This window comes from Leiobunum rupestre, chromosome 2 (genome assembly GCF_980474605.1).
Source record: "Leiobunum rupestre chromosome 2, qqLeiRupe1.1.hap1, whole genome shotgun sequence".
Lineage (NCBI taxonomy): Eukaryota > Metazoa > Arthropoda > Arachnida > Opiliones > Sclerosomatidae > Leiobunum > Leiobunum rupestre.
Window position 1 is genome coordinate 26,374,416 of NC_143385.1, and position 11,752 is coordinate 26,386,167.

General features: G+C 33.4%; 1 protein-coding gene across 1 annotated transcript in view; it reads right to left on the reverse strand.

Annotated features, from left to right (window-relative positions):
• The window catches only part of LOC149956651 (epoxide hydrolase 1-like), a 28,413-nt gene extending 26,913 nt beyond the window's left edge, over positions 1 to 1,500 (reverse strand). Inside the window, exon 1 of the mRNA XM_090164739.1 lies at positions 1,441 to 1,500. The gene's annotated coding sequence lies outside the window, so the exon portion shown is untranslated. The remainder of the gene's footprint in view (positions 1 to 1,440) is intronic.
• Positions 1,501 to 11,752: the final 10,252 nt, after the last annotated feature.

Here is an 11,752-nt window from a genome sequence, read left to right on the forward strand (position 1 = left end):
TTATTTACCAAAATATTATTTCATTTACTTACCAAAATATTATTCTATTTACCAATATATTATTTTATTTACCAATATATTCTTTTATTTACCAAAATATTATATTATTAAACAAACTATTTTTTATTTACCAAAATATTATTTAATTTACCAAAATATTGTCGTTTACTGCATAAAGTAGGGAAATTTTAAATATATTAAAATATATCTGACATCAAATAATTCAATTGAGTTGAAAATTCTTTAATTATTTCGTATAAAGCGCATATTAGTAATATACTTATTGTTATACCATTTTAATAAATTAGTTTAATTCAAATAATTATATGATATTGGTCTTAGAACCTTCTCTTAAAATATCATAACCGTTTTTTGGAAAAGGAATGTGGAAATTTTTTTAAATACATAAATATCAAATATATTGGAAATTCGAAATGTAATATGATACTTCTTAAGTTTTTAGGATTAGATTTTACTCTTTAATCCAACCAAATTTTTCCAAAAATAAAATATACAAACTGATAATTAGAAAATAATAAAATTCCATGACTCCAAATTCAAAGATCCCCATGATGTATATTCAGTTAATTGACCCAGATTTTGGTTCTTAAAATAATAAATCAAATTATTCTAATTTAAATATATTGTTATCCGTTTTAGATAATAACGTGTAATTAATATTTTAAATACATTAAAATCAATACTTGTAAAACTTGAATTAGAAGAAGAAATTTTCTATTTTATTTAGTAAAGATTGTTTACTACTAAACAATACAAATAAATTTATATTAATTCAATAAAAATAACCTTACCCGTTATTTGGAAAATAATATTTTATTTTTAATTTGAATATATTTCAAATTATTAGTAATTTGAATATATTTAAAATTATTAGTAATTTGAATATATTTCAAATTATTAGTAATTTAAATATATTTCAAATTATTAGTAATTTGAATATATTTCAAATTATTTGTAATTTAAATATATTTATTTCAAATTCTTTTTAGTTTGAATATATTTATTTCAAATTCTTTTTAGTTTGAATATATTTATTTCAAATTCTTTTTAGTTTGAATATATTTATTTCAAATTCTTTTTAGTTTGAATATATTTAATTCAAATTATTTTTAGTTTGAATATATTTAATTCAAAATATTTTTAGTTTGAATATATTTATTTCAAATTATTTTTTATTTGAATATATTTATTTCAAATTATTTTTTATTTGAATATATTTATTTCAAATTATTTTTAATTTGAATATATTAATTTTAATTTATTTTTAATTTGAAAAACGGCACGTCAGAAATTTGTCCAAAATAATTACAAAAAATTATTATTATTAGTATTCTAAGTAATTTAACTTAACATTTTAATCCAACAGTAAATGTCTTAAAAACAAATTTTCTAAATGTTACCAAACAAAATTTCACTAACCTGATTGTCTTTATAAGTGGGAATCCGACGAGGAAAATGATCGTTGTTCCAGTCTCCTCTAAGAAATTGAAATGTATGATTTTGTTTCCCAAAGAATGAGCCCCTAAAATCGAAATACAATTTGAAGGTCAGAATTTGGCGGAAAATGGCGAAACAAGATACAAGAGATCTACAAAATTTCCCCATTTGACAGTTCGGGCCTCTCGCGTGCTTCGAAATAACAATCATTTGTGACATATAATTTAATTACTGATTGATTATTTAGTGAAGTTTATCGCTGACTTTGATCTTTAGTAATAGCTTAAGTTAACGATACCTCTAATTAGACAAATAAGCCCTTTCAAGGTGGAATCTTTGTCCAGAAAATGTGATGTCAAATCTTGTCTCTCCGATTCCCGCGAAAATGAAAGATTTGAAAAATATCTCGGACCCAGCGCCGTTGTGCGGTCGAGAATGAAACTAAATTGGGCTGAGAGAAATAAACCAATAGCAAAAAAAAGTTCTTTAGCCTCTGCGGGGGGAACGAATTTTCTAATTTATCCCTTTTGGGGAAGTTCAAGCTAGCCTTGCACCAAACGGGATTAAAGAAACGTCAGCTTCGGCAGTTCCAAGTGTATGTTAAGGCTACTTTGATACGCAGTACGGAGAGACATAGGTCAATTTGGACAAGCATATCCACCATAGGCAGCATAGCCATTTGTCTACTTACAAGGAGACGACCCGAGGTGTAACACACCGATTTTGATTAAAATCGGATGTTTGGTAGACCTTCATGTAACTTAAAAAACCATGAAGGGAAATGTCTCCATAGGCAAACATTTTGCCATGGCAACCAAAACAATTTTTAACAACACAAAATGGAAATTTTCCTACTGAATATAACATGGGAATCTGACCAATTTTAAGGGTACCCCCTGTAAAAATTTTAATCAATTTCGAACTTTTTCATTATTTTTATCTTTATATTTTCTATTTTTAGCATTTTCAAATTTTTTTTTTTTTTACAGGGGGTAAAATTGATCAGATTCCCATGTTATTTTCAATGGGAAAAATTCCATTTTGTCTGGTCAAAAACATTTTTGGTTGCCATGGCAAAAGGGTTGCCTATGGAAACATTTCCCTTCGTGGTTTTTCAAGTTACATCAAAATCGGTGTGTTATACCTCATGTAGTCTCCTTGTTAGAGGTATCATTAACTTATGGTAGTAGCTAGTGCGGGTTCGAAACAGCCTTATGTTTTAAGTTATTATTTTCCGTATAGCGTAAGATTAAGATCCTTTTAAAAGAATATCCAAGGACTTTCGGCGAGAGGCTGTTATTTTTTGACAGCGGAATTTAACACACCAAGTAGTATTAACGACGACTTTCATATACGTATAGTACTGTAAGAAACATTATAAATATAAGTATGCCATTTGTGTAAATTTTAAATTATACACTTTATCCATAGAGCAGCCAAGAAAATCAAAGTAGTGACTTTTGTGAAGTATAGTTTTGGGAACGCAGGGACGGCCCTACCAAAGGGCCGCTCCAGTTGCAAAACAGGGTTGGCAATCAAAAATATAAAAATCAAATAAATCTATTTTTTTATTTAAATCTGATTTTTATTGATTTTATGGATTTTTTTTATTTTAATTAAAATTTCAAAGTTTAATACAATTTAGTATCATAATTTTACCTAAAACAAATGTTTTAATTTTTTAAAGACTTAATCGATATATACGTGTAATGAATTTATTCAATTTAAGCATATAATCATACAGAAGTTTTAATTTTTTAAAACCTTTTTTGGTACTTTAAAAAAAATTCGGTGGAATCCCAACCCACAGGTAGAATTCAATGCAACATTAGGGGGAAGTACAAGAAAGATTATATTTAAACCTAAATTAAAGCAAAAGGCGAGGTTTTTTCTTTTCCAAAAATTCTACATCAAAATTGATTATTTTATTTATTAAGTTTATTAAAAGAAGCATGAAATAGGACGTTCAATGTTGGATCAACATAAACTAAAGACACGGTCACATTAGTCGGTTTGGAAGCCAGTTTTGACCAATCAAATTAAGAAAAACGGTATTCAAGCATTAGTTTGACTATGGCCTCAAGAGGAAAGGAAGCTTTATACATTTAGTAATGCTTTCATATCTCAACGAAGAAAAGCATTTTACCCGTTCACCTTTGTCCATTTCATTAGCTTTAAATAATCTAATAAAGGTATGAAGTTTTCAAATTTCTATCACCCCTTAAACTGAACCTACTCTTGCTGAAATAGTGGAGTCCATGAAAAATACTTAATTTCCCGAATCGGGATTGCTACAATTGCCACACTTAACTACCTTAAATAACTTATGACAGAACCTGTTAATAAGGAGTTGAAATATTTATCAGTAATGCTAATACCCATGGCACCACTAAAGACCAAGTCTTCCAACGGCTCATAATACCTTTAAATTCCAGAGGCCGCGTTACAATGCGTATGTGGGTGCTGGCAAGCCCTTCATACCACGCTAGCCAAAAGTTCCCTACACTTACTTGTACCGTTCACCCCTTGAAGCAGTGGGAAGAGAGCTAACTCAACGCGTTCAACATAGAACGTTACTAAGAAACTCATAGAAAAATAAAACGTTTTGTGCAAATTAACACGCAACGAGAAAATAAGATTAAAAGCATATAACAAAGGACCTAGGTATCGTGGCAGATATTGATAACTTATGAAAATTGAGCTTATTAATAAAGATCAAATTTCAAAAAGGTTGAGTTCGTAAAAACCGCCAGTAATTAAATGGTTCTTATAATATCACACCACGTCCTAGCAGCAAGTGTCACCTTTATAATAATAAATTGTGCAGTATCTATACTATATCTATACAAAATTTAAATAAATAAAACATACACGATTTCTAAGTTTACAATAACGCTTTTAGGACATATATTTAAAAGTTTCCAACTATAATAATTAAATATTTTTTCTGAAATTTTTTTCGCCGTTTTAGCCAATTAAAAAGTGTGCCGTTGTTGACTGTAAAATTTTAGAAGGGGAAAAGTAAACTGTGCCGTATTCAACATTTACAAAATTACCAGAAACAAAAAAATCTTTGGACATTGGAATCTGAGGATTACGACGAAAATGGACATGGACATGGAAATATGTATTGCCAAATACGCCAAATCTATGCCGAAACCGTAAGTATTTAATTAGTAAACTTATAAAAAAATTATTTCATTATGAATGTTATTTAATACTTTTCACGTTCGTTGTGCTAAAGTTATTCAGGGGGGGGGTAAGTATTTTGTAACTTAATTAGATTTTAAAATTTATTACTGTTTTAATACGAAGGGGTGTCAACTTTATACGAAACGTTATTTTTGAACATTTACTTGTGTAGTTCTTTTAGTTAAGCGACTGTTGAATTCATAGTTTTTTGGTGTGAAGGTTATATAGTTATAATTGAAATTCGTCTTTCCGAAAAAAAACCCGATCCACTATAATGACACTAATTATGAAGAAAATTATAGCTTTTGTAGCGCTTTTTTGTATGGCTTTTCCCTCTGCGTCATAGCTTAATTTCAACCCACGAATATAACAAGCAATGTACGTGCGAATCGTAAAAAACGTAATAAGTAAGCTCGGTCCCTAGATTGGAAATACATCGTTTTAAATTCTACATGTATTCATATCATTTTATATAAAGTACTTCTATGATGTTTAGCAAAATAAATTGTAATGGTGATTGAATGAACCTACAGTAGCTTAAAAGAGAACTGTCACCAAATCCAAAATTTACGAGGTTTTTTTTACAGAAAGATAGAAAATATATTAATAATTATGTCCCTGAAATTTTATAGTTATTGGAAAAATTACGCTACTTTTACCGCAACCTACATCAAACGGCTTCAAAAATTTCAGAAATCGCGGTGGAACCTATACGTGCAGCGCCAAAAGAATAAAGCGGCAAAAATTTTAGAAAGGGAGGCGTGTAAGACATTTTAAAAACACGATTAACTACAATCTACCAATATAACTTGGTAAAAAAGCCAAGGAGAATGTTGTAGGAGACGACAGTTCCGACCGAAAAACGATAAAACCGTGGAAAACATATTTCGTTCACGAGATGGCGCTGCAGGTAGGTTCAACCAAGCGGTTCTGATATTCTCGAGGGGGGGGGGGTAAAACACGAAATTTGGTTGCTTATAATAAATGAAATACTGGCGATATTAACATTAAATTTTTTGTATAACCAATTTCGGACGTCCTCTATCGATTGAAATGGTTTTTAACCAACTTTAGGGCGGTGACAGTTCTCCTTTAAGTGTAAAGACGACGAAAATCTTTAAAATTATTTAATGACCGAAGCACCATTTTCTGAAACTTTGATGAGTCATTTAATAGCTTCCTCCAAGTCCCGTCTGCAACTATGTGAATTATAACTAGGTTAATTAATTCGCGCTATCAGCCCGCGTTAAAATTAAATTGCGCTCCTTCTATAGCTTTTTTTTTAGAGTCACACAATATGGGGTCGGCTAGAGCCTTAGACACCAACTCTCCTTCTATAACGATGCATATTGACATCGAACTATTTTTGGTCTCTAAAACGTAATTTTTTAAAAACCAAAATATAGGACGTGACGTTTTTGTATAAATGACCTTGCAATTTTTAACCGAATGGTTTTTGGGTGGATTTTACGCCTTTTTGTTTATAACAATAGAAGTGAAGTTATTATAATACCTTTAATCGTAACAAAGTGGATATAATGTTTATCAACAAAATTGGAAAGTGAACTTTCACCTATTTGGAATATTGAGAACTGCCTAGCTCTTTCGCCAACATTGTGTACGTTTAGATATTGTTTACTTTAATTTTTTTAAGCGTGACGTCATAATGTTCTCTAATTAATTTTTCAATGTTAATAAATAGGCTTGTACGATTGTTATTAAACTTTACACGTTTTGTACAGTGTTTATTACTCATTGGCATGGTTTACCGCCCTCTGGCGGCACACTGCCCACCCTGACACTGGCGAGACACTTCGAACTCACTGCACCTCTTTCACTTAGAAACAACCTATAAATCAGTAGCATTCGAATGTTTAATCTATTTCTGTAATTATATTCCCATAAACGTCATAAACTGGACTTATTTATCGACAAGCCCTATGGCGGACAACCACCACCCTGACACTCGCAAGACTATTGTTGACGAACTCAGCGCCCCTTTTTTTCCTACAATCCACCTATAAATATGTTGCATACATAGTTTTCAAGTATATCCGTTATAGCGGGCATTTTAACCTTTAAGATCCTCAAACCTTTTGCATTAATTTTTTTAAGTCGCTGGTCACTCCGGTTTAGTACTTCTTAAGTGTTTATTACTCCATGGTTTCATTACCGACTCGCTAAACTGTACATTTGTCGCCGTAGCTCAAGAACTATAGCAGATATGAACTTCTCCTTTGGAAAGACACAATGGGAGCTTAATTTGAAACTGTATACCAAATTGCATTTAAATCGGTTCAGTAGGTTTTGCTGTAGAGCGGTCTGCGAGGAGAAGATGGAATAAGAAGAAGAAGAACAATTAAGCCTTACTTTTCCCCTTTACTACGAAACGTCGCCTCAACCCTGTTCGATGGAATTCGTATGTTTTTGTCACGTTCCTGTAAACTTTCAAACGATACATCTCTTGTTTTGATACGACCTATAGTTTTTGAGATACGAGGGGGTAAAATCGGCTTCATTCTGACTCGAGATAATATAGCAAGTGCTCGGGTAGGTGCTCTACTCTATACCCGTACCTTACATAGCGACTACCGTCCCTTTTGATCTAAATTGTAATGTTTTTATGAATGCTAAAAATGAACGTTTTAATACTATTTTTTATTGTTAATTAATTTTGAGAGGAAAAACTCAATTTACCAAAGATATTTTTTCATTTGCACTTCATTTAAATTAAGTTTCCTTTCAAGAATTTAAAGTGCGGAGAACTCGATATTAATATCATTATCATTAAATATGCCTCGCTATAGCAGTGAACAGTGATCCAAGATGGTAGAGTTATATTTCTGTGATGGTCATCAAAACGCACATCTCGTAAGTCAGTTACTTCAAAAGGGTCTATCATGACAGTCGACCAGATCAAAACACTATTATCCGTGCTTTTTCGTGACTTTGAAGATGAAGCAATATGCATGATGAATCCCAGATTCTGCGGACGGGAACCCCATAACATTAATATGGAAGACACAGTCATCGCCTACTTGGTCGCCTACCATCAAGCAAGTATAATAATGGCATGCTCCGATTTGGACGTGTCAACGTATTATATCTGTAGTGTCCTTAACCACCACAGCTTTCATCCATACCGTGCCACGCTCTACCAATTACTTCACGATGGTGATTTAGATTGGGCTTTGGTAACCCCATGGTTCAGTACCATGGCCGTTGCAAATTAAAATTTCCTCCATCTGCTCCTCGTGTCCAATGATGGCTCATTCTCGAGGGACGGCTCGTTTTTATAACAGAGCGGAAAACCACACGTGGAGCGATGGAAATCCACACTGAGGATTTCCTCATCAGAATTAGGTCTGGGCTGTTCTACTAGGACGTTGCGTGATTGGACAATTTTTGATACCGAATCGGCTTGATTGGGAGAACTACAGAATGAAGTTGCAGAAGCTTTGGAACATGTACCTTTGATCGTAATCCCACTCCTTTGGTTCCAGCATGATATTATGGTGCGCCATCTCACCAGCAAAGAGGTGTGGTACAATTGTTTAACACATTGGCTCCCTGGGCTTTGGATTGGAAGGAACGGTCCAGTGCGATGACCTACTAGGTCCACAGATTTGACACCGGCAAATTTACCGGATGCCAATCAAAGAAGATTTGCGCCAGATAATTATTGCAGCGTTTCAACTCGTAACTCCAGCTATGGTCCGATTTTCATTTCGAAATATGCTGCATCGCGCACGAACGTGTATAGCAGCGGACGGTGGAATTATTTAACCTCATTTAGTATAAGACTGGTACATTTGTAAATTTAGTAACATTTTCGGATAGTTTTTTTTCTCTCAAAATTAGTTAGCAATAAAACAAATAAGTTTCAAAAACCTTCCTTTTAGCAGTCATACAGACCATACGATTTAGTTTAATTTTTAAATTAGTTGTCAAAACGCCAAGGCCACCTACTATAAACTTGTTATTTTTCACGAACTGTCCCGTAATGGAACGTCCTTGATTTTACCCCCTTTTTCAGCCCTTGGATTCTGGGTTCCCCTATTTCGACATAACGAGCGCGTAATCTACAACTCCCTTATCCTCCCTGGTTTTATCGTGAATTTTAAAGTAATAGAATTTATACGATACTAGCTGTTTAATTTAAAATGATAGTACGAAACTTTAACGGATTTTCAACCAAAAATTGCTTTAATACATATGATAGACCCTGTTTCTGTATCATTTAAAACTTGCAAACTCACCAATCGGTCTTTTAAGAGGGCCTAATTTCTATGCAGTTCTGGATTTCCCATTAGGCACATTTCTGGACGAGGGATGGAAAAGTTCCTTCTTCAAATAAATGTTTTTACCTCTCCGAGGGGACTTTGTACCCTAGGAGGGGTTATACAACCACCGTGTCTGTCTGTGGGTGGTTCTGTCTGTCTGTCGGGCCTGCGAACGCGTTCGCATTTTCAGGGCAAGGGGTAATCACTGCGTACCCAGTTTCTTAGAATCAGGGAAAAGGTTTTTCCAAAAGCGCCCTCTTTTTGTCATTCGGTATAATTTTTTAATCGGTCGGGATTCGAACCCGAGCCCTCTTGCACGACAGGTGAGCGTTCTACCGCAGAACCACGGATACAGTTACGCTTCATTGAAAATTAAAAACTCTTCCGAGGAGAGGTATATTTTGGCTTGCCAACTTGTTTTTTTTTTAATGAAATTTACGGTTGCGTATTTCTTTAGTGCCTAGGGCAGAAAATTTGTAAATCAGGCCGCGCTTCTGCGAAAGCACGTTATAATAAAATTTGATTTGATTTGAATGTATATATTTATTTAAAAGTAAGGAATATAAAGATTTTGAGACCATGGCCTAAGTTCCTTACAGGGCTGATTTGAATTTTTAGGGGAATGAGTCTTCTCTTCCAGCATGAGTTGAATTGATAGCAAGTATAAAAATGACACGTATCACCATAAATAATTCATAACGTCACCACCTTTACCACAAGAGAAACACGTGAATTACCATTTTTCCCTATAGAGAGACTCGTAAAATCGTAAAAAACATCATGAAATAAAATATAACGATGTGGTTCCATATAAGGGTTTAAGTAGTACTATGACACGTATCCCCATAAAAAAAATTCATAACTTTAGCAACTTTTCCACCTGAGCTACACATGATTATTATTAGTAAAGTGGTGGAGATGCTGTGCAACGTAGAATGAGAAACTTTAACAACATACAAACGAAGATGCACGCGTCTTCGACAACAAGCGGGTTATTGCTTATAAAACCATTGCAGTATGTTTTATTGAAAAAACAAATTAGGTAGATGAGAGTATAGTTCAAGGCACGTTTATATCAATTTTATGAGCTGTATACCAATTTCGAACAATTTACCATCATGCACTCTCACAATTTTTACAAATCTTAAATAATATCTAGAACATCAAAATACGCAACCTCTGCATAGTTTTATCTGCTATCTCTTCAGATCAAAGGTGTTTCTTGTCTTTTTTTAAAATAATATCTGCTTTCAGTAATCAGCTATAGGTGGCACCTCACTAAAAAGTGAAGTATCCTAAATAATAGTCAGCTTGGCTAATAATCTAGGCACCTTCGTTGGCCCAAGTCATCTACCAACTTTATTGCCTTTCAATCAGGTGGCTGGGTTTCAATGCATTAGCTTGTGGTGGCAAGTCCTAGATGCCACGCGAGCCCACAACAAGCTTCAATCACTATTCCTGTAACCTCAACAAGTTTCGAATGGCAAAACTGTCTAGTATAAATCTAGCATTTTGTTGTATTTTGAATTTTAAACAATTTTTCCCTTGGTGCTGGATATTTGACTTGCCTCACTCAGTAGCGGCGCCAGCAACAGGCAGGGGTAGACCTGAGCATACTTGAAATTTTGATAGTGGCCTCCAAAAGTCGTCTTAAGGGGCCTCCAAAATTTAATATATGGTTCTCCAAATTACTTAATATCATCAAATTATGTAATTTGTTTGCGAAATAATTTATTTATTTATTAATTATTCAATATTCAACTCGAGGGAATCGCTTAACGACACTGCTGTTTTTATTCCTTTCAAAGGCACGAGTAACTTTTCTTTGACAGTAGTTTATTTTTTAGTTTTAATTTTTCGCGAGCGCTACTATATCCAAATTGTATCTTTAATTTTATCTTTACAAATAAATGGTTCTTAAACTTACTTTACTTACGTCGTTAGTGTACCTACGTACATTCATTTTCGTAAATTTTTAAGTTCTGACACGCGAAGTACCGAAGGAATGAATGTAAATTGATAGACTGGAATTCAGTCGTAGAAATAAGTAAATAATCACTTATTTGTTAAGTGTTATCGGTACACCAAAAAGGATCAACACACACTCTGTTTTTAGTAATATTTAAAATCATAATGAGTTCTAATTCTTTCGTCGCGTAGCCACTTTACCCAAAAATTGCACCACTTGCTTAAAAACAATTAAATAATCCACGTGGACGGATTTGAAAAAATTGTGGTTGGGGGCCTCCATAATTTTTGGGAGGGGGGGGGGTCCAAATGGTCGCCCTACCTCCCCAAAAATCCTGGCGCCGCTACTGTGGTAGTCCTTTGGAATTTTTTCCACTTTCCTACCTGTCCATCTGCCTTTGCACGTGAAGCATGCTACGTTATTGACTTTATAGTTTTGGCAATTGAAATGCCTCATTCAGATTTAATTTAAAATTATCATTATCTGCTAGGATAATACCCAAGAAACCTACTAAAGCCTAGGTGAGATAACGACTTTTAAAACCATTAATTCAGGTCACTGGGCTATACTGCGAGGGAGTCCTCCATACCACTCGTGTTACCAGCTCTTTATACTTACAATTACCAATAACCACAACAAGGTTTTATAGACAGGAGAATTTGAAGAAAATCAACTTCAACCAGTAGGTAGGGAACTTGCAAAGTCAACTAAGAAGGATATTTATAATTATGCTCTGATTAACTCTTTTTTCCTCTGCACGGATAATGATAATTTAAACTTCTTAACTCTCCGAATTGAGACATCGTGTTTTAGATTTTGCATATAGAATATAATTTCACACCGTGACTTA